Below are 23,145 nucleotides of genomic sequence, written 5' to 3'. Positions count from 1 at the left end.
ACGAGAAGTTAACAAGTTGGGAATGCATCCCTCCTAGGTCTTGCCTGGGTCTCTCCTGCCACCTCCCTACTCTCTATGTCCTCTGTTCTCTCTAGTCCACCTGTCATGGCCTTTATTATTCAGCTTCCCTTTACTATGCTAAACTAACTGAGATAATAAGCTTACATAGAGGGAAGGTTTATTTTGCTTCATGGGCTTGAAGGTTTCAGATCATGATTGATTGACTTCATTGGTTTGGGCCTGTGGCAGGAGTGTAAGGAGGAAGAAAACCACTCACTTCCTCAGCCAGGAAGCAAAAAGAAATAGGAAGAGACTGAGGTCTTACAATCCCCTTCCCAAGATATGCCTCCAGTGACCTGAGAACCTCCCACTAGGCTCTACCTCCTCCTAATAGTGCCATGCTGGGGACAAACCCTTTAACACATGGACCTCTTGAGGGACACTTACCCAGACCATGACAGAGCCTGAGATTCTTCCTTCTTATCTTGGCCCTTCCACAGCTCTCCCTCTCCTAAATGTTTACTCGATGGTGTCCTCAAGCTTATGCCATCATGTCTTTTTTTCTTTTCCTTTGTTTAATTTTTTAAAAAAATTTCCTCCCTAGTATTGGGGATTGAACCCAGAACCTGATACATGCTAGTAAAGTGCTCTACCACTTGAGCTACAGCTACCATCTCCTCTCCTCTCGCCTCCCTCTTTCCCTCCCTCTCTCGCCTCCCTCTCTCCCTCCCTCCCTCCCTCCCTCCCTCCATAAGGATTGAACCCAGGGGCAGTCTACCACTGCCACGATGCTCTTTGTTTTAGATGAGTAAGTCTTTGCCACGAAAACCACTTCTCTCTAGAGTACTGACCCTTCCTTAGAGGAAGTGGGGGTGTCAAAGAGACCCCACCCCCTCTTTCCCAGAGGCTACTCTGGAATGGATATGGGCAGGGGTTGTCAAGATGATGTCACTTTTAGCACAGGATCTCCTGGGTCATTTGAGGGTTACCTTCCATACCATCCCCTCTCCTCTGTTCTCCTCTTGCCACCCCCCATTCTTTCTTTCTGTGAACTAGGTATGAACTAGAAGTTTCTGCGTTCTCTTTGGGTTCCCTATTTATCACCCAGTGGCAGTGAGCAGTGCAGGAAGGACTGAGCAGAACTGACAGCCAAGAAGATAGTGCTGGTCAAAGGGAAACAAGATGCTTCTTGCCCACTGAGGCTAGCTTCTGTGGGTGAGAGTGAGTTAGACCGGACCGCCACGAAAAGCAGCACCACTTAAGATTAAGAGACTAAAGGCTTTAGGGAAAATGAGACAGTTAGCCCCTGCCCCCTGAAAGGGATAAATGCACTTGAGGAAACTGAACTCATGGCTTGTTAGCTATTAAGAGCATGATATGGGTCTTCCCCTGGCCCCTCACTAGCTCCCTCTCAGTCTCATCAGCCTCAGAAACCAGGTGCCATTAAAAGCCAGGATGCCCAGGCCATGGCTCTGTAAGGGCAAACAACGTGTAGGATAAAACTGCTGAGGAGTCACTGAAAAGGCATATTCCCAGGACCTTGGCTTGTTACTCTCATGGATGGTGTTTCCTTCTGCTCCCCATCTATGCGTTCTCTTAATAGCTGCAGCAACTCATCCTCATCCCCGGCAAAGATGTTCATGCAGGATGAGGCGTCAATATGAGAGATGGAATCTTTGGTGCCAGGATTATCGGCTGACTACCCCTTCCTCGAGGTCGAAGCACTGGCCCAGGAAAAGAAAAACATCTTTCAAAATGTACTTAAAGCCAATTATTTCTAATTTCTAGGCCACCCCATCACCTTTTCACGTGACTAAAACTAGCTTTCTCTTTTTGTCCTGGGAGCTAGCTTGACACTCTCTTGATCAGTGCTGTGTCTCCTGTGTGCTCCAGTCCCAAGAAAGGGTCTTGCTCTGTTGCATGTGCCTTTATCTGATTCTTCTGATAGAGAATAGAACCCACCTAACCAGTAATAGTAGCAGGAGCAATGCATGGGAATGGGCAGGTGGGGGCAGGTCAGGGCAGTCAGGTAAGGGAAGAGCTGGAAGCAGGGGTGAGGCCCTGATCTTCCCTAAGCAGGCAGGTGGGATGGGAAGTTCAGAAGGGGACAAGGGGTAACTGCAGAATGAAGGGCTGCATGATCTGGGAGCAAGGGCCATGAGGAGGGCCCTAAATTCACTGCAGTGAAAGTTTTGGAAGAGAAGGAATGTGTCCAGTGGCTTGAGGCCAATCTCATACAGCCATAGTGCTGGATAGCCAAGCCACTGGCTTTAAGAATGATGCAGGTCAGAGAGCTCTGTGCATGTGTCCTTGTGTCCATGTGTCCTTGTTGCATTTTTTCCCTTTTATGTTTTGTATGGAATTTCTTTAAAAAGAAAATCTACCTCTATTGTTCACAGAATGCCTATAGTTAATAATAGTGCATTGTATTCTTAAAAATGTGCCAAGAGGCACATTATGGCAAGAGGTCTTGTGCTACACACACACACACACACACACACACACACACACACACTTAATAAAGGGGTGAGAGGTATTAAACTAAAACTCTGAGACTGAGAGTTCTTTGAAATAAAAAGGTTTATTGAGCTATTAAGGTGCTAGCAAGAGCCAGGTGTGGTGGCACACAACTGTAATTCCAGCGACTTGAAGGTTGAGGCAGGAGGGTCACAAGTTTGAGGCCAGCCTGGGCAATGTAGTAAGACTCTGTTTCAAGTAAAAAATAAAATAAAATAAAAAGGGATAGGAATGTGGCTCAGTGGTAGAGCACCCCTGGGTTCTATTCCCAGTACTGCAAAACAAAATAAAATAAACAAATGAACAACAACAACAAAAAACCCCTACAGTTCCTAGCAAGAAAAGGAAGAGGTCTTGGGACAAGTTCTGCAATTCCCAGCAGCAAGGCTAGAAAGCACTTGGAAAATGTCCTCTGGACCTAAGAGTGAAGAACATTTTTTTAATGAAAATTTGGGGAAGGAAAGCATAAATTATTCACATTAAACCTACACTGTGTATATAGATAAGAGAGGAGGAAAATGTGAAGTTTGGGATAGGAGGGAAATGCAGAAGTATTTGTTACTTCTGGATTGGTTGGGGTTAATACCTTTTAGGAAGGGTTAAACTTCTTTTTAAATTGGTGCATTATAATTAGACATAATAGTGGGAGTCATTGTTACATATTTGTACATACACACAATAGAACAATATCATTCAGTCAGTTTCATTCCCCAAGGGAGGCTTATACTTAAGCAGGAGGTGGTGGCACCTAATGATCAGTCTCCAGAGGTTTTAAGTGAGTTCCAACATACATTTAGGAATGTGGAACAGTCTTTTGTTGGTTTCAGTCTTAGCTTTTAACTGATTAACTCCCCCTTTCCTTCCTTGTATTAGCTTTTTATTGCTGTGACAAATATCTGAGAAAAACAACTTAGAGGAGGAAAGATTTATTTTGGGCTCAAGGTTTCAAAGATTTCAGTAGATGGTTGGTTGGCTCCATTGTCCTGGGACTGGGATGAGGCAGAATGTCATGGTGGAAGGGCATGGCAGAGGAAAGCTGTCAGCTCATGGTGGCTAGGAAGGACAGAGGGGAAGATGGGGGGGCAAGATGTAGTACTCAAGGGCATGCCCCCCAGTACCCAGTCCCTCAACTAGGTCCTACCTCCTACAGCATCCACCACTTCTCAGTAGTACATTCAGCTATCAATGGATTAATCCATTAATCCATTCCCCCAAAAGCCCTACCTCTGAACATTGCAGCATTGGGGATCAAGTCTTCAACACATGAGCCATTGGTGGACACGTCACATCCAAACCAGAACAGTCCAACACCCTCTGACCTTTTTAATTAAGTTTAGAACACCTCAGAATTTTTCTTTTGTCATGGGGAAGTTTTGAAGATGATACTCTATGACATAGATTGTGGCGATGTTTCCCTGGATATATACTCATATCCAAACTCATCCAGTTGTATACATGAAGTATGTGCAGCTTTTTGCTGGTCAATCATGCTTTAACAAAGTGGTTTAAAACAAGCACCAAAAGCTCTCTACTTGGATAAACTGAGTGGATACAGGAAGCCATTCCCCCTGCAGTTCTGGGGGTGGCAGGGGAGGATGGGGTCTGCCCTTGGGGGAGGCTCCCAGGGGTGAGCATGTCTAAGAACGCACACCTCAGAGCTAATTTAACACCTGCTGGGAGGCCACTACCTTCCCAGCCAAGGAACTGACCTGTTCCTTGGAGGTTCAGCCAGTAGCAGGGGTAGGAGGAAAAGGGGTGGAATAGAAGTGTCAGAAGGGGCTGGGCTGTGACTTTGAGTCTGCAAACATCAGGGCTCTGCTCTGTGAACAGAGCCCAGTGCCTTCCCTTCAGCCTACTCCTGAGCCACCTGGACTGATGTTCTACTTCTTTCACCTCTATGTGCACCTGGATTCCCCTTGTCCTTGGGCTGGTTATTGGTGTTTTCTTCCTTATGGGGGGAGGGTCATTATCTGGCAGAAGTGATAGTGAGTAACCTAGGAATGTATCTGAGGTACAGGGGGTTCAGGATGAGGATTCTCATATTCACTGCCCTACCTCTTGCCCCATGGCCTAGACTTTGTCCTTTGCGTTTTTGTTAATCTCTGTCAGTTCCCTCTCCCCATCCATCCTCTGTCCTTCCCTTCTCTGCTTTGTGACTCTGGACTCCACAGTCCACGCGATGGACACATCACTCTGGGGCCCCCTTGTGGGCAATTTCTTATTGCGTTTGTCCAGTAGGAGGCTCTAGGGGAAGCTCTGTGTGAAAGGAGAGGGGACTGGTGTTTCACCCACACTTATGTCATTGTCAGGCTTCCTTTTTGTCTGGGGCTTCTCGGTTCCTCACGCCTTCATGCCAGGGTGTGTGTGTGTGTGTGTGTATGGGGGTAATGGCTCCTTGCTGTTCCCTTCAAGCCCCTTTATTACAATTGTGTGGCTGAACCTTCTCAGCGGAACTCCGCTTCCCACTGGGCCCCTCCATTTTTCCTTCTCTTCTCACTTTGGTACTCACAGGGGTGAGGGCTGAATATCCCGTGAGCTGGGGATGCTCTCGCCTCACTGAGGAATGTGCTCTTTCTCAGCAGAAACTGCGGGGCAGAGTCCTCAGAATGGTTTTCCTCTCCACCCTCCTCACACTCAACCTTTGAACCTCTGTAGAGCGGAAGTTGGTCTCAGAGAGGGCAGGAGCTGAGCAGTCATTTTTTCCAATTTCTGACCCGGAATGGGTTCTTTCTTTCTCTCTGAATTATGGAACCAATAACAAAACTGAGAGCTGATTACACAGCAAAGGATAGTTTATTCTTTGGCCAGAAAATAAAGAGAAGCTGGAGATAACTCTTAGATCAACTTCCTACCCAAACAAAAGATGAGAGATTCCTTTTAAGAATAAGGGGAGGAAGTGGGGATTTAAGGAGAAGGAGGATTATGCTCGACTTCTTCTGGAGGAGGTGATCAGGTTCATTCTGGAGACGAGGGATTTCTTCCTTTCTTTCTACTTTCTTCTGTACTGGGGATCACACCTAGAATTTTCAGCATGCTAGGCAAGTGCTCTAACACTGAGCTACATCCCCAGCCTTTTTAATTCTATTTTCATTAAGTTGCCAAGCTGGCTTGAACTAGCCATCCTCCTGTCTCAACCTCCAGAGTAGCTGGGATTACAGGCTCAAGCCACCATGTCCCACCTGGACTGCTTTCTTTTGATCCATTCTTTTTGAGCTGGTTTCAATCTAAGTCAGAAGGGGACCAGACTGAGATAGTGCTGGTAGTAATTTTATTAGGGAGCTATGTTACAATGAGGTGGTAATGAGTCTGGCATCCTTTATGCCTAAAACCAGTTTTGTCCAGTTCCAGTCTGCATCTGGTTTTATAGTAGCAGCCAAGGAGGTCCCAGATGTTTGCATGGTTTGCTAGGTGGATATTTGGTCTGGAACAGAGCACCAGTTATCAAAAGGGATTTTTTTCCTCAGGGTTCAAAAGGTGTTTTCTTGGTGACATTTCAGCTTCCCAGGGAATTCAATTTCCCCAGGGTCAGAGGGAAAGAGCCCCTCAGAAAACTGAGGGTGCTTCTCCAGCTCATCTGACCTGGGCCTCCCTTAAGTGCATCTTATCTTGGGTATATTAGGCTCCCAGTGTTTCTTATCAGTGTTGCTGTGTGATTTTCTCCACTTTACGGTGGGTCCTGTTAGCTAACTAGATCATGAGTTTGCTCAGGGCAAAGGGCTTTTTTTTTTTTTTTTTTTTTTTGGTTGTTGTTCCAGATACATGCAGCTAGCTGTTAACAAATGCTCACTGAGCAAGTGTGTGTAGAGATTGTGTCCTACAGCCTACCAGCAGGGGAAAGTGAGGATCAAAGGGGAGGAAGAGTTTTTGGTTTGGGGAAAGGGCAGAGCCAGGTCTGGCTTGGGCCTTTTGCAGTTGTGTGTTGGGGGCTGTCCAAGAAGAGTGTAGGACCTCATCCTCTCTGTTCTCAGAGGAGCAGTGGAATGGAGGAACAGTGTGGGTAGACTGATTTGAAGGGAGACTCGGTTTGGGCAGAGATGCTGACCTGGTTCTCTGCACTCTCCTCTGTGGTGAGTCAGTTCTCTTGTGAAATGAATCTGAATCTGAGATAGTACTTCAGAAAAGTGAATAATTTCATGCATTAAGTCACGTAATCTGTATAATAGCCATAAGAGGTTGGCACACAGATTACTTGTATTTCACAGGTGGGACAGAGGCCCAGAGCAGACAGAATGTCCTAGTCTATTGAGTGAGAAGCAGGATTCTGGACAGGTCTTTTCACCTCCAACCTGATGACTTTGAAAACTGTTTTTTTTTGTTTTTTGTTTTTTTTTTTTGTTACTAGGGATTGAACCCAGAGGCACTTAACCACTGAGCTCTTTTTATTTTTATTTTGAGACAGAATCTCACTAAGTTGCTCAGAACCTCACTAACTTGCTGAGTCTGCCCTCCAACTTGTGATCCTCCTGCCTCAGCCTCCTGAGCTGCTGGGATTACACATATGCACCACTGTGCTGGCTATTTTTTTTTTTTTTTAATGTTGAAGTATAATGAATGCACTGATCTCCAGTTTCCAGTTACACAGTTTACATGTGTGTATACCTGAGTAATCACCCCAGATTAAGATATGAAGCCTTCCCTGCCATCTCTTTCTGTCTTAACTACCTTCTCAGTCTGACAGGGAGTTCCTTATTTGACTTCTGTCACCCCAGCTTCTGTCTGCCTATTCTTTAACTTCATATATTTGGAATCCTATAGCATGTGGTATTTTATTTCTGGTTTCCTTGGCTCCCTTCCACGTTTTTAAGATTTATTTTTTTAAGCTTTATTTTTTATTCATATATTTTTACGTGGTGCTGAGGATTGAATCCAGTGCCTCACATGCGCTCTGCCACTGAGCCACAACCCCAGCCTCCCACATTTTTAACATTTCTTGTTTGCACCTTCCTACCCACTGTCTTCCTTCTGGGAACTGCCCTTTCTGTCTGCCACATTTTTGCCACAAGGGGGCAGCAAAGCCCGAGGAAATCGGGTGAGACTGCCGGGGTGGCCTTTCCATTGGCCCAAGAGTTATCTGCCATTCTTGGAGCACCCTCTTGCTGGGTGCATGCTGTTCTTTCCTCTTTGAGAGGGGGTTTCCAAACGGATCTGGACAAGCCCTCCTTTTAATGTTATGTATTTTGAAAATGCAATTAACAAATATGTACAAGAGTTATTTGTCTTACAAAACAACTCGTCAGAAATGTAAGAGTAAAGCTTTTATATAAAAGTTTTGATATAGTCTCTGCCTCCCCTTTTGCCTCCCTCCCCGCCAGAACCCCGGAGCACTCCTAGCGCTGGTGCCCCAAACTCCTTTAGATTTCGGCTGTGCCTTGGGGCAGACCTGCTCCTGTCAGAGTTGGTCCACGGGACCATATAACCTTGGATAGGTTCCACATATTGTAGAGGCTCCATCTCTCAGAAGATGTAAGAGTAAAGCTTATATCTCTCAGCTCTGGAATGAGAACAGTGAGAACCACCTCAAGGTGTTGTACTAAATTATCATGGAAATGAAGTATAAAATGTATTTTTTGGTGGTTATTAGACAGCAGAGGCCCTGGCTCTGCCTTGGGGGAGGGGTCTCTGTGATAGGAGAGAAACAGGGTGTGCAGCATCCTAGGGACTGTTAGAATTTGCTTCTAGAGGCTGGATAGGGCCTCTCTTGCCTGAGGCCCTTCTCTAATTCTCTCAGGGGAAGAGGTCAACTTTTGAGACCTCTAGGCCTTTTTCCATAACCTGGTTCTGAAATCTCTTCTACTGGGGCTCACCTGTTTTACCTTTGACCATACATGGACTTGATCTGCCTGGATTGGGATGATCAGTGAATTCTTCCCAGGTCACTGACAGGGTCACACATATGGTTAGTACCTCTGCTGACTCTCTGCAGCTGATTTGATATTGTAGTAACTGGGGAACATGTTTCAGATATTCTGGGCAGATATATCCATTCTGGTGTCCCATCTCCTGATAGGTCAGGACTGAATGTCAGGAAGGCCTTATCCCTCCTTCCTGTCCTCCCTTCTTGCTCTTTCCTTTATTATGCCAGCTTTTTCTCAGTTTACTGTCTTTCCTTTTCAAATTTTATTTTATTTTTTGCTTTTTATTAATCTAATAAAATTCACTCAATTGTCTATAGGAATATATGTATTTTCTCCCTCTGGTCTTACTCCCTTACCCTTTTATATCTCAGGGCTTGAGTGGGAGTGATACTTTACTTCCTTTGGAATCTCAGATTAGGAAGTGGGGTTGATTGCTCATACAGAGGGTGGTGGGGCAGGTGCCCCAGCCAGGAGGATTAGCTGCTGAATTCAGGGTGGGGCTGGGCCAGGCCCTGGCTCCTATAAGAGGGTGGGAGGCATAAGGAGGTCTCTTAGTCACTTCTGGTTGGATATTTCAGTTTTGGAGGCAACAGCCTTACCTGGGAGGGGTCTCTCCATCAGAGAGGCAGATGGGCAGACTCAGAGGAGGGGGATTGCACCACCATACCACTGGGACTCTGTTCAGCGGGCTACCAGGTCACAGGTCTGCCCATCAGCCAGGTTCATGCTGGATAATGATTGGAGGGATAATTTAAAAATTGAAACAAAATTCAACAACTTATCTTTTTCTTCTTTATTTTTTTTTTCTAGAAATAAGTATAAATTCATGTCATTTTCATTATAACCTTGAGAGGGAGATGTTATTTACTATGCCTATTTTACAGATAAGAAAACTGAGGCCAAGAGGGTCACATGGAGAGTGGCTGAGCCTGGAGGGCAGCCTAGAAGTTGGCTCCCAGAATTTGTCCTTTCCAATACCACATGCTGCCTTCCCCCTGCTCCTTCCAAATAGTAGGTGGTTGGGGGTCTTTTCTCTGACTAGGGCTCATTTATCTCTATGCTCTGTCTCCAGGAAGGGTCCCTTACCTCTCAGGAGAAATCTTTCTCAAAGAAAAAGTGGGCAAGGATGAACCTATTGGTGGGGAAGTGCCTGGCATCTGCCAAATGCAGCGCCATGTCCTGAGCCCATAGCGGAGGGGACTGGGCTGAGTTTCAAGTTTAGGCGAACTATACATCCAAAAAAGCAGGACAGGGTTCTGGGCTCCTATGATGGGCACCACAGCCTCCTTGAGGATGTGTCTATCTCTGACACTGCCCAGGCCAAACTTGGGCACAATTAGGGGGCAGAACAAGAGGCAAGTAGGAGTTGTCATGTCCTCCATGATGGGGGCCCTAAGTCTGGGCCCCCTGTCCTGGGGTGGGGGTCATGAGTGGTGTGAGAGTAACAGAGAGATAGAGGGATGGCTTCCACCACAGAGGTGCAGGATGGGGAAAGGAAGGGCCTGGTGTTCTGGACCAAGTGGGGCTGCACTGTGGTTGGTGTGGGAAAGGAAGGAACAGTTTCTTCCCAGGCAACTCTAATGGTTTCCTAGTACCACGGTCTTCCCAGAAAAGCTGGAAGGAACCCAGGCTCAGCTCTTTGTCAGTGTCAGGATTGTGGGGGCCCACCATCCTGTTGGTATATGAACCAATAGGAAATGCTTTGCTCCAGCAGGGGACTGCCATCCAGTCCTGAGCCCTGCTCTCTTTGCTGAGGTGCCAGAGTTCTGGACTGGACCTGCCTTCTGTCTGCTGGTCTTGGCCCACCTCCCCCATTTCTCTCTCCAGCTCTTAAGATATGGAAGGTTGCTGCAGTTGCTCCTTGCTCTGCTGTCTCACCTCCCTGATTCTTCTTGTCCAGCTGTCCACAGGTAAGTGTGTCCCCATCTCTCTTCTGGTGTTGTTTTAAAAAGCAAGATATAAAAAATTTGAAAATACATTTTCCCTCATTTTTTTGTCTTTTTTTTTTTTTTTTTTGGTTCTGCAGCATTCATTCATTTTGTTCCTCAAATATTAATGAAATGTTGTGTTATGTGCTATTGTATGAATGAATCAGACAGAACTTCTGTCATTATAAAGTTTACCTCCTAGCAGGAACAGTGAGTAAAAATTGCAACTAGCCAATGAGGCCTATGTGTGTTGGAGGAGATGACCATGATGGGAAATGCAGCAGGGCAGGGCATGGGCAGTCAGGGGCATGGGAGGCGGTGTTCAGTGAGCTGGTCTGTTAGATAGGAGCATAACCCTGGAGGAGGGGAGGTGAGCTGTGAGGACCACTTGGAAGGAGGGTTCCTGCAGGGGGAGCCGCCTGTGCAGAGCTGGCAGTGTGCTGAGCTGTGAGGAAGCACAGAGGCAAGTGTTGGCTGGGCTAGAGTGGACAGGGAGAGAAGCAGCATTGAGTTCAGAGGGGTCTTGGGAAGGAGGGTCAACATTGTGAGGCCTGGGGAGAAGTGGGGAGCCATGTCAAGGCCTTGCGCAGAGCTGCTACATGGATTAGCCCCCATGTTAAAAGGATCACTGGTGTCAGAAATCCTAGTCATCCTCCAGTTGAGATTTAATGGTGGCTGAAACCAGAGTGGAGTGGCGCAGGGTTTGAGAGTGGCTCTTTAGAGGCCCATTGCAACTTGTCCTGCAGAGCCTCAGGTGGTAGCCTTAGAAGACCAAGAGCACCAAGCCGCTGGAGAGTGTGATGAACTCGTTTCCTGAACATGCAGTGATTGGGGTTTCCATGAATGACAAGAGCAGGATTTTCATAGCACTAAGTAGCATTTGACTCTGTGTTTTAAGGTGCATTTATACTTCTCTTCTCCTTCAGTGGAGGAGAAAAATAGGGTCTGAAGTAAATTTAGAATTGGAAGAGGGGAATTTCCTGGCTGTGGCTGAATGACCAAAGAGTGCTGATGTAGGCCACAGGTGTGTTCTTGGTCAGTTTTCAGGTTTGTCCTGAAACAGGCCAGGTTAGAGCTGTAGTTCTCAAAGAGTGCTCCCTAGACCACCCTGGGGACTCCTTTCAAGTGCACATTCTTTGGTTCACTCTAGATCTACCGAATCAGACACTTTGGGAGTGGGGTCCAGTAATATGTGCTTTGCAAAGCATCCTAGTGGTTCAGGTGCATGAAAGCTTGAGAACCACTGAATTAGAGACTTCTTCATGGAAGGACCTGGGACTAGGAGCAGAGGCCAATCAGTGAGTGAGTGTCTTTGACATCATTTCTGGACCACATCATTATGGTCAGAAGATCTCTTCCAAATCCATCAGACCTCAGGGGTCATCTCATCTGGCCCTGCCCCAGCTTGCCTGACCTTCCCGTCTGATGGTATGTGTTCTCTGTTTTTTGGTCTGTGTCTCTCTAGCTTTCTCCCCCCTATGTCTGTGTCCACAGAGCAGTTCCAGGTTGTTGGCCCTCAATGTCCCATTGTGGCAGTGCTGGGCGAGGATGCCATACTGCCATCCCTAGTCCCAGCCATGAATGCAGAGAATGTGGAACTGAGATGGTTCCGCATCACATTCTCACAAGCAGCATTCATCTATTGGAACCAACATGAACAGAGTAACAAGCAGATGGCTGAGTACACAGGGCGGACCTCAATAGTGAGGGACTTCCTCACCCAGGGGCAAGACGCTGTGCACATCCGCAAGGTCCAGGTTTCTGACAATGGAACGTATACCTGCTTCTTCAGAAAGGGAGGCTTCTATGAAGAGGCTGATTTGGAACTGAAGGTGGCAGGTTGGTTACTTGATCTCTATTCTACACACCTTGGGAATACTGGGTTTGGTGGGAATATCAGGGATCATCTAATTTAGCCTCACATTTCATAGGAGAAATTGAGGGAAAAATGGCTCATTCATTTATTTATTGATTCAATACAAACACTGTATATGGGACATCTAAAATATGTGGGGACTTGTTCTGTGACCAGAAATATGTCAGTGAAACAGAGATCCTAGCCCTGAGGAGTTTACATTCTAGAGGCAAAGGAAGAAAAATCATAATAAATAATTCAGTACAAGATGTTATAAAGTGATAAGTACTTAAGACAAAAGATCAAGTAGAACAAGGAAAGGGGCTCAGGATGTGAGCTGGGAAGTTAGGACAGGCTGCAGTGTTACAAAGGGGTTTGGGCAAGGCCTTATTGACAGTCTGAGCAAGGGTCAAACGAAGTAGGCAGGTAGATACTTGGGGGGCCAGAGTTTCATGCAGAGGGAGCACCTGGTATGAGACCTTTGAGGTAAGAGTGTGGTTGATTATTCTGAGTATAATGAGACCATCATTGTTGGTAGGAGGAGTGAGGGGGAGGATGATAAGAAGTGGCAATACTGGAATAAAGAGATGGTCCTGTATTAACACCACTCATAGGTGTCAGGATGAGGTCATTGGGAGTGGTTACGTGGGTTGGCACAAGATGGACTGGAAGGTGAAAAGGCAGAGGGCTTACAACATGGTGATTGTGGCTACTTGCAGTTGACCAGATAGTTCTTTGGGTTGAGTGTATGGGCCCTGAGGGGCTTGGATGGTGGAATTTGGGGAGAAATGTTGGAGAGGAAGGCAGATACCAGATTAGCAAAGGCTTTGTGGTTGTGTTATGGAGTTTGGATGCAGAGTTAGGGTGAATCCTAAACAGAACAATGCTGGTAATGCTCATATTGGCAGTTGTGAAGAGGATGGATGGGAGACGAGCAAGGGGGAGGCATGGAATGCAGTTACCAGGTGGAGAGAGTGACTGCCTGACCTTAGGCATGATGGTGGGGTGGGAGAGGAGGGGTTGGACAGAGAGGTTTAGAAACTAGACTCAAGTGAATAGATTTGGGGGCATGGAGTTTGGAGGGAAAGAAGACTTCAGAGACTTCCAGGGTTTTGTTTGAACTATTTGTTGTTTAGTGGTAGGAATATTGATAATTATGGGTCAGTTCCACTGCTGTAATAATGCTGTGTAATAAACAGCCCCAATTCTCAGGTGAATATGGCAATGAAAATGTATTTAATTTAGGCACTAAGGAAGTTTAACTATTTGGGGATGCACTTGGCTAATCTCACCTGGGTTTACTCATATATCTTTGGTCATGTTGCAGAAATGTAATTAAAAACAAAATCTCTCATCCTAGGAGAAAATACTTTTATTACTGAATAAACATTAAACCAGAGTGTGATACATATCATGGGTGATCTGGTAAGGGATCACAACCAGAAAGGAATCTCATCTTTCTTTTTATAACCAAGCATATATAATCCCTTGTATACTTGTTTTCAAGATAAACAATAATTAATCCTCAACTAAGAGGGCTCAAAGCACAATTTGTTACACTTAACTCATCCTAAATTTACCTGGTAGTTGGGTGGCCATCTGTGTTATCTAATAGGCTTTATCTGGAAGAAAAAACTTCTCCAGCTTTATGACAGGAGGTAGTTTTACAACTTGGAGCAATATGCCCACATAAATTAGGTTCCTACCTTTCCACAGAAAGGGGGGCAAAGGGTTGCTAACATCCTTGATGCTTACATTTCAAAGCAATGGCTTCCAGGCCCTTAAGAAAGACAATCCTGGGTCACAAAGCTGGCAAAAAACCTAATCCTTTTTCAAAATCTTGTACAAACATTTCAAAAGAGAAGAAAGTACTTATTTGTAATTGCAAGTTTTCTAAAGCAAATGCTGTAAGAAAAAGGAAGAGAATCTTCTTTTATTCAACAGGGAGAATTAAACTTTTTACTTTTAATTTTTATTCTTACAGTCAGCTCGAAGGGTCATCAGGTGATCAGTTGGTTATTGGCTGACCCAGGACAGCTGTAGCTGGTTGACCAGGCAATGTTACATGAGTCCACCCTCCACTGGGTAGCCCAAGATTGTCCTCCTGTGGAAATGGCAGAGGGTAAAACCAAGGTGCAAGTGCTTTTCAAACTTCTGCATGAGTCACATTAGCTTATTTCTCCCTGACCAAATCAAGTCCCATGACTAGGCCCAGAGGCTGAAGGTAAAGGCAGTAAACAATATGTAGAAGTGGGAGAACTGGCTATAGAGAAGGGTGAAGAATTGGGGATATTTTTATAATCATTTTATCACAGGTGGTACAAATTTATGAATTCAGTTCTGGAATTTTGAGTTTGAAGTGTATGTGAAGAAACCTGGTAAAGATAACTAATAGGGACATGGGTGTATTCAGAATTCAGGAGACAAGGCAGTCACTCAATACCATTTTGGAAGTGATATACACAGAGAGGCAGATCTCCCAGGACAGAAGATGTGAGGTAAGAAGACTGGAGATTCAAGGAGGGAGCCCCGGGACCAAATTCTTCCTGTTGCCTCTGGGTCTCACAGTTGGGGAGAAGAGCCCATTGCCCTGTGTGGGTCCTTGTGCTTCTTCCTTTTATTCCCTCTGGTAGGAGACCCTTCCCATAGAATCCCTAGAATTCAACATGAAAGCCTTTTCCCCTGGAGTTGTGTAACATGTAGGCCACTCTGGGGTCTTAGGACCCAAGGCCTCCTGGAGCTCCATGACTTCCTTCCCACAGGGATGGACTCTGACCCACAAGTGCACACGGATGGACCAGAAAAGGATGGAGTCCACGTGGTGTGCACAGCCTCAGGATGGTTTCCAGAGCCCCAGGTGCAGTGGACAGACCTGAGTGGAAAGAAGTTCCCAGTGCTTCTGAGGGCCACACCCAAGGCACTGAAGAGCTATTTAGTGTGGAGGCCACTCTGGTGGTGACAGATAGTTCTGTGGGAAATGTGACCTGCTCTGTCCTTAACCCTATCCTGGGCCAGGAGAAGGCTATGGCTATTTTCATCCCAGGTCAGTGCTGCTTCCCACTCCCAGCAGAGCTGTCAGGAGGAAGCTGACATCTCCAAGTGAGCTGGCTCTCCTGGGGGTGCCCCTGACCTGCTCTCTGCCTGGGCCACAGACCCCTTCTTCCCTCAGAACTCTCCCTGGAAGCCAGCATTTGCTGTGATCCTGACCATGCTGGGGCTCCTACTCTTTGGGGCTAGCTGCTTTATCAAAAAAGAACATTCCACAAGGATGCAGGTGAGGCAGGAAAAGGAGAACCTGCGGCAGGTTAAGGAAGAGGAATGGCAGACAAAGGAGGAGACGCTGAAGGCCATTGGTAAGACAGGACAGGGCAAATGCAGACATGGTGCTGAGGGGGACTAGCTGATAGGAGTGAGTCTGTGGGTCCAACTTTCTAGGGAGATCCAGGGTCCTGGGCCCACAGCAGGTGACTGAGGAGATCAAAGAGAACAGCTAGAGTCAGGGGGCGGGGGTTGAGTTGGTCTGAAGTTAGAAATTCTAGTAAACAGCAAAGTTTTTCTGTGGGTTTTCCAGGCACACAGTCTTTACTTTTCTTGGGAATGGGGGTTCATGCTGTTTTTCATTTTCTTTCAGATGAACTCCAAGATCTCAGTAAGTTCTGCTTTCCCCCATGAATTTTCTATGTTCCCTTGGTAGCAGATGTTCTAGTTCCTAGCTCCCCAATTTCTTGTTGTTTTTCAGATCAGAGGAAAGCTGCTTACTTCACTGGTAAGTGATTCTCCAGATAGCCCTTGTTTCCTTATCCTACCTGTGACCTGGTGTCCCCTCTCCTTGTTTCTTTCTTGACACAGATGTGTGGGCCTCTATCAATGGGAAGCTCAGGGGAAGCTAGTGGAAGCCAGAAGCCTGCTCCATGGGCTTTCCTAGATCTGGGCTGCTGTTTCCCACCTAGAACTTGAAAATCTGGGTGTAATGGTGACACCTGTTCTGTCATGTATTCTGCATCTTATTTCAACCCTGGCCTGCCCATTTTATATTGGCCTTCAATGCATATAGCTGTTGGTCTGCACCCAAGAAGCTTAAGGCAGATACTACCTTAAATGATCTATATAAGTAAATGGAGTCATTAAGTTTAGGAGTGTGGCCTTCTTTTCATCTCTCAACAAATCACCATCCAGGGATTATAGTTCCTCCAGCTTCTGAAGGTGCTTATCAAAGTGATATGGAGAGGGCTGGGCTGCTCGCCACAGGTGGGAATGTGATGAGGTGAAGTACTCCTTGAAAGAGTGGTTCTTATTCCTTAGAAATATTTCACTTGTGAAAAGTTGGGCATTTTACCCCAGAACTCACCTCACATTCCTGTCTTTAAATCATTCTTCATTTTTGGTAATTTCCTGAATGTCTTTTTAAATTTTTATTTTATTTTTCTATTTTGTGGTTCTGAGGAATGAACCTGGGGCCTCATGCATGCTAGGCAAGCACTCTACCACTGGGCTACATCTCTAACCCTTTCCCAAATATATCTTTGCCAGAAAAAGCCTGGGTATAATAATGCCTTCTGACAATTGTAGAATAACTTGTATTTTATTCCCTAAAATATTTAAACACACAGTATACACATTTTTATTCTTATAAATAAAAACTGAATAAAGATAGAATATAGATTTTTACGAGTTTTGAGGCAGACAGTTTTTTGAAAGAGAGAAAGCAGTGGGAAAGTGGTGAAACTGGCCTGTAATGCTGCCATCCTGATCTGTGGTTCAGGGAATTTCCACAACACTCTGCGGTCCCTGCATACTGCAAGAGGCCACCTCCTTTCTGGCGTCTCTCCTCCTGTGGGTAGTCTCATCTTCAGAATGAAGGGCAGGCAAGGGCAGGTATGTTCACACTGAGCAAGCTTGTTCTAGTTGAGGTCTCACCAGAGTGTGTTCCCTTTCAGCCTGGAAGAAGGCCCACCTGTATGCAGGTGAGTGACACTGATATTTCCTCTGGCCTTCCTCCTCTAGACTCCAACTCTGCCCTTCTTTATCAGTGACCTCCACCCCAGGATGAGATGGGTGTTCCTGCTCTCTCTTCTCTAATTTGTTTCCCAACCTTCCCAGTAAACACTTTTAATTTCTCTTGGTTTTTTCCTTTTATAATCCTTACTCATTAATCTGCCCCCAGTCCAAACCAACCAAAGGCCAAGCCCAACAGGTAAAGCAAAATTCTCCTAAATGTTCTAGGCCCTCCCTCTACTGCATTAGGGTTAGTTATACCCCCAGAAAACATCGTGTTCAACTGCTATTTCTTGTTGGTGCAGTGACATTGGTGAGTTCAGTTGTGAGGAGAGACTGGATGGAGCAGGGTTGAAGCTGTGTAGATTAGGAATTGCTGGTTTCCAGAAGATTTCAGAAATCATATTTGACAGCTTAGGATTTACATCTTCCTAATGGGGGGTCTTGGTTTTGCATTCCCTTTACCCCAAATTCCTACCCTTTGGGTTCACTTTTGGTTTCCTTGTTTCTTCCTGGTCCTCTGGATATTGGAGGTGGATATCAGCCACCTCATGCTCTGATTTGCTGTCCTAGCTGAGTTTCTTCTAAACACTTTTATTGCTGAGAAATGAGTTTCTGGTGTTCTGAATTTGGGGTCCATGATGCTTAGGGGGTCTGTGAATCATTTGAAATTATATGCAGCATTCTGTGTTTGTATTTGTGTTACAGGAACAAAATTCAAGTTATAATGTTCACAACAATTTTCTCTGCTTTTAGGAGAATTTTGCTTTGCCTGTTGGGCTTGGTCTTTGATTTTTTTTTTTCTTTTAAATGTGAGAAAGGGTGGGGAACAAATCAGAGAAGAAAGGATGAGGTGGGAGGAGAGAGGAGGTGAGAAGGAAAGTAGAGTGCCCAAGATTATAGAAATTTTGGGTGTCCTGAAGCAGTGAGAGATGGAAAATCACATCCAAGGTGATTGAATTGAGTGTGAAGGGGATTTGCAGGTTATTTGGGTGTATGAAATGTAACCAACTCCTTGATACCTCTTTGAGAGAGTTCAGTAAAGACTTTGTGTGCGTGTATTTGCGTGTGTGTGTGTGTGTGTGTGTGTGTGTGTGTGTGAATTCCAGATTTCTAAGTAATTGTCTAATTGAGTTTGCCTGTGATAATGAGACCATCTCAAACTTCCAGTAGCAATTAGGACAGCAATTATGCTAAGGCAGTTTCCAATGCAGTGAAAGGTTATCCAGAGGACTCTTTGACTCTGGGGGTGAATTTAGGACTGTGCCATCTGAATTTGTATAACATGCCCTTTTCCTGCTCTGGATGTTTCTTTTTTCACGTCAGGGATACAGTCTGTGAGAGACAGAGAAGGGTGAGCCATGGGGTCACGGAGGCTGGGGGTCAGATGTATGAAGAACCATCTTAGAGAATCTTAATGATTCTCCTGGGGACATGTTTATTAAAAAAGAATAATCAAATAATCTTATTTTACCATCTCTCCCTTCTCTACTGAATTAAAGTCTATGTTTTTTCACGTATAACTTGCATACTCTTTTATTTTGTAAGGATAAACACCAATACTATATTAGAATCAACACTTTCATATTGACAGGTCCATAGTGTAAGGTGGACAAATGTCTGATCTCATCTTGTTCAAGAAATTGTAACAGTGATTTATAAATTAAAGATTGTCTGTGGGGGGGCTGGGGAGATAGCTCAGTCGGTAGAGTGCTTGCCTTGTAAGCACAAGGCCCTGGGTGTGATTGTCAGCACCCCAAAAAAAAAAACAAAACAAAAAAGATTGTCTGTGGCAATTATGTGAAGAGTGCATTAAAGTGAATAGCGTAGTACTTGACACACTGGAAAGTCTCAAAAAATTTTTTTCCTGCTTCTCTTTCTCTTCCCTCTCTGCTTTCTTCTCCTCCTTTTTTTTTCTTCTTTGGTAATCTCTGTCAGTTATTATATGAAAATTATAATTGGTACCAACTAATGTCTTAGTGAAAAATAAGCAAAGTTCGTTCTTCTCCAAGGATCATCTGGGTCTGCTCAGACATTTTATATGTTCTAGTTTCTATCAAGAAACTCAGCAAAGATGGCAATAACACTGTATTTGATTGAATCTATATTAGTGAAAATGGTGGGCACAAATTTAAAAACAAATATTTAAGAAACAAAAAAATGTTTAGTTATTATTTTAAAATTTCTAATCTTGTTCCTGAGGCTCTGCCCTATGGGAGGCAAAAGCACTCCAATTGAAGACATTTTGGAGTGTTATGACATATGTAGACTTTGCTTTGGCAATGACTTTCCTATCTTCTTCCCCAAAAAAAGAGTATGCAGGTTGGAGGAGACTTATGTAGCTTTGGGACAGTGGGAGAAGAGGGACCGTGTGTTTTCTCTTAGTTATTTCATGTTCTCATCATCAGGGAACTAGTCTGAACTGGTTCATAAGACCCTTGTGTCGATGTCTCTTGAGAAAAGGCAAGTCTCATCTCATTGCTTGGGGGCATTATTGATTCCCTTCCCCTGACTCTGATGTAAAGTCCAAGGTCTGGGGCACTTATTCCTGGTTGCCATGTAGCTTTTTCCTCTTAACTTCAGACCTTTTCTGGTTTACCGACTTTCTGGACATCTGTCTCGTCACCTTCTAGCACAGCATGTGACATTGTATGGGTCCTCAGCTTCTTATGTGCAGGAGAAAGGGAGTTTCATGCTTTCTGCAAGCACATTTCTCTGCTAGTGCTTTGTTCCACGTTGGGTGTGGCACCTATATAGTCATAAAAGTTTTCTGTTTTCTGCCAAATTACTACATATTAGTGGCTTAAACCAATACAAATATATTAACTTATATCTTTGTAGGTCTGAAGTCCAAGAAGGTATGGACAAGGATGTGTTTCTTTCTTGAAGCTCTTGTTTTGTCTAGCTTCTAGAGGCCATTTGTATTCCTTCATTTGGGGACCTGTTCTTCCATCTTCAAAACCAGCAATATAGCATGTTTTTGACCTTATTTCTGGGATTATATCTGTTTCTCTGACCACTGCCAAGAAAGGTTGCTGTTTTCAAGGGTTCATGTGATTAGTTTGGACTGAAACAGATAATCCAGAATAATCTCCCCTGCTCAAGAACCTTAATCACATTCGTAAAGTTCCCTAGTCATATAATTAACATATTCACACTTTCTGGACTTTAGGACTATGGAGTTCTATCATAGCTGGAAATTTTCAATCTCTTCAGGTAATTCTTGTGGGAGGCAAATGACTAGGTATAATATTTTTGGTTTCTCCCATATCTGTAAGAATTTTTTTGCTCCTATAAGCCTGTGAAAAGTGGAAGAAAAATCACTAGTGTCTGACCTCTCACTAGATATGCATGTTTCCTGCTTTGAACTTCTTTCTCTCCCATTCTAAAAACTTCTTCATTACCACCTATCTGGGCAAGATTTCTCTGAGTTCCCTGCACTCATGCTTTATAGTCATCTTCCAAGTTTAGCTCAGCTAGATGTTTCTCTACTCATGGCTTAGAGGTAACCTTCAGGTTCAGCACAGTCAGTTCTTTATAAGTAAATGGGGGTCTTGGAAATTTTGAAAACCTCAATTATATCTCAAGATAATCTAGTTTTCGGGATGATTGTGTGTCTTTGTATTGTGTAAGCATTATATTTGGTAGTGAAATATGAACAATGACTTTTCAGATTGATATTCAGCATTTTGATCCTGGGGTGTTAAGTTTTTTGGCTTAGTCTTCAAGGGAAGGCTGCAGTAGGATATGTGAGTGGTGTGTGTGTGTGTGTGTGTGTGTGTGTGTGTGTGTGTGTAAGAAATAAATACACCAGCTGAATATATTCAAACAGATTTCCCCTTATTCCTCCTACATTGCGATGTTTCAGAAGACTGGGTGCTGACCGTGAGATGTACAGACTCTGCAAATCTCTGATATGAAATGATGTGTGGTTCTCTCATAGATTGGCAGAAGGAAGAGTTCCAAGCCTGTGAGTGACTTTGTGTGTTTCCGGGTGTTCCTGCTGTTGCCCCCATGGCTTCTGGTCTCTCCTTAAGTTCTCTGTGGCAATATAGATGTTGGAACCACCAATGGTGCTGCAGTGTCAGAGGTGATGATCACAAAACTGGGTCTGGTTCTCAAGGGTCCTAACACATATCAAACCCCCAAATCAGCCTCTGGCTCCTTCTCCTGGTTGGAGGACATGGGCTTGAGTTACAAGACTCTCCTTTCAGGGGGCTTATCTACTCTCAGGCAGCTAAATGACTCTGAGGAGGTGGGGTGGCTGTGTGCTTTGGTTTGGGGCAGGGGAGGACTTTGTATGATTGATAACTCTCTCAACAGGGCCTGTCACTCTGGATCGAAGCTCTACTCACTACAGGCTTGCTGTCTCTCATGAAAAGATGCATCTGACTTGGAATTACGCCCGTGTGTACCTTAATGACAATTGCAGTGTGTTGGGTCTTGAGGGCATTGTATCAGGAAGATGTTACTGGGAAGTGGAGATAGAGAATGAATTCTACAGCATGTGGGCTCTGGGAGTCTGTAGGAAAGAAGTGAAAAGAACAGGCTGGTACATGGAATTACCAGATAGGTGGTTTTGGGTCAAGGGGAAGTTTGACCATAGATATTTTGCCTGGACTGATTCTGTAACTTGGTTATCTCTTAGGCAGGATCCCTGCAGGGTGGGGGTTTTCCTAGACTATAGTGAAGGGGTTGTCTCCTTCTATAACATGATTGATGGGTCCTACATTTTCTCTTTCCCTCCAGCTTCCTTCTCTGGAATTCTTTTTCCATACTGCATGTTTATGTCTGGAGATGTGTCCATGACCATCTGTTCCATGGCAAGTGGGTCTGAGGGGCTCTCTGTACCCCCTAACATTTCTCCTCCTTTGGAGGAGACCCTGAGCACCCAAGGGAGGGGTTCAGCTCAGGCTGTGGTGTTGATGGTACTTCCCCAGAGGTTGAATCTCCATTACTTCCCTGACACTCCAAGATTTTGTCCCCATAGCATCTCTTGCTGTCTCTGATCCCTCACTGTGACTCTTCTTGGGGCTACAGACTCCCTGTGGCAAAAGCCCCTGAGATGAGACCTGAATGGCTCAGTAGCCTTGTCCTCCTGCTCTGTGTTCAAACTTTCAGATGTGTGGTTATGAGTTTGTCTGTTAATGTCTTATATTCAGATAGCAGAAGACAAAAGTTGACTGTTTTGGAATTGGTTTAGGTAATGTAGAATTTAACTATGGGAAATCTTTTTTTTTTTAGTATTAAAAGTATTTCAGCCAGGTATGGTAGCACATACCTGTAGTCCCAGCTACTGGGGAGGCTAAGGTAGGAGGATCACTTGAGCCCATAAGCTTGAGACCAGCCTGGGCAACATAGTGGTACCTTGTCTAAAAAAAAAAAAAAAAAAAAAAAAAAAAAAAAAAAAAAATAAATAAATAAATAAATAAATAAAAAATTCAAACAAAGGGGAGAGCACATTACTGGACTTGAATGTGTGCAGAAGAACCTTGAGGTTGGGAATGGTCCCCAGTTCTATTTTTACAGATTTGGACTATCAGATGATGAAAAGTGTATCATCCAAAAATTTCCAGGGAAATGAATAGGTGTGTTAGTCACCTTTTTGTTTCTGACAAAATACTGAGAAGATCAACCTAAAGGAGGAGAGATTTATTTGGCTTACGGTTTTCGAGGTTTCAGTCCATGGTTGCCTGGCTCCTTTGTCGCTGAGGCAGAATGTCATGTCATGACAGGGAGCAAGAGGTAGAGGGAGTAGCTCACCTCGTGGCAGACAGAAAGAGATAGAGATAGAGATGGAGATAGAAAGAGAGAGTGGGGGGGGGCGGAGAAGGAGAAATGGGTCAGGGACAAGACACAGTCTTCAAGGACACAACCACAGTTACATACTTCCTTCCTGTTTCCTAGGCCTCACCTCTTAAAGTTTCTACCACCTCCCAAAAGGGCCACCAGCTGGGGACCAAGCTTTTTTTATTTTTTATTTTTATGTGGTGCT

The 23,145-nt window shown here is 44.7% G+C and overlaps 1 pseudogene across 1 annotated transcript; it reads left to right on the top strand.

The window, feature by feature from the left end:
• The first annotated feature begins 9,241 nt into the window (after positions 1–9,241).
• On the top strand, positions 9,242–22,542 carry LOC306666060 (butyrophilin subfamily 1 member A1-like; annotated as a pseudogene). Its single transcript, XR_013766708.1, has 8 exons — positions 9,242–9,387; positions 10,200–10,282; positions 11,795–12,139; positions 14,918–15,198; positions 15,308–15,538; positions 17,076–17,119; positions 21,094–21,120; positions 21,474–22,542. The product of XR_013766708.1 is annotated as a butyrophilin subfamily 1 member A1-like (transcript).
• Positions 22,543–23,145: the final 603 nt, after the last annotated feature.

This window comes from Sciurus vulgaris (assembly GCF_902686455.1).
Source record: "Sciurus vulgaris genome assembly, chromosome: 7".
In the NCBI taxonomy this organism is placed as follows: Eukaryota; Metazoa; Chordata; class Mammalia; order Rodentia; family Sciuridae; genus Sciurus; species Sciurus vulgaris.
Note: the sequence above shows the minus strand (reverse complement) of the source record. Positions and strands in the feature narration are given on the sequence as shown.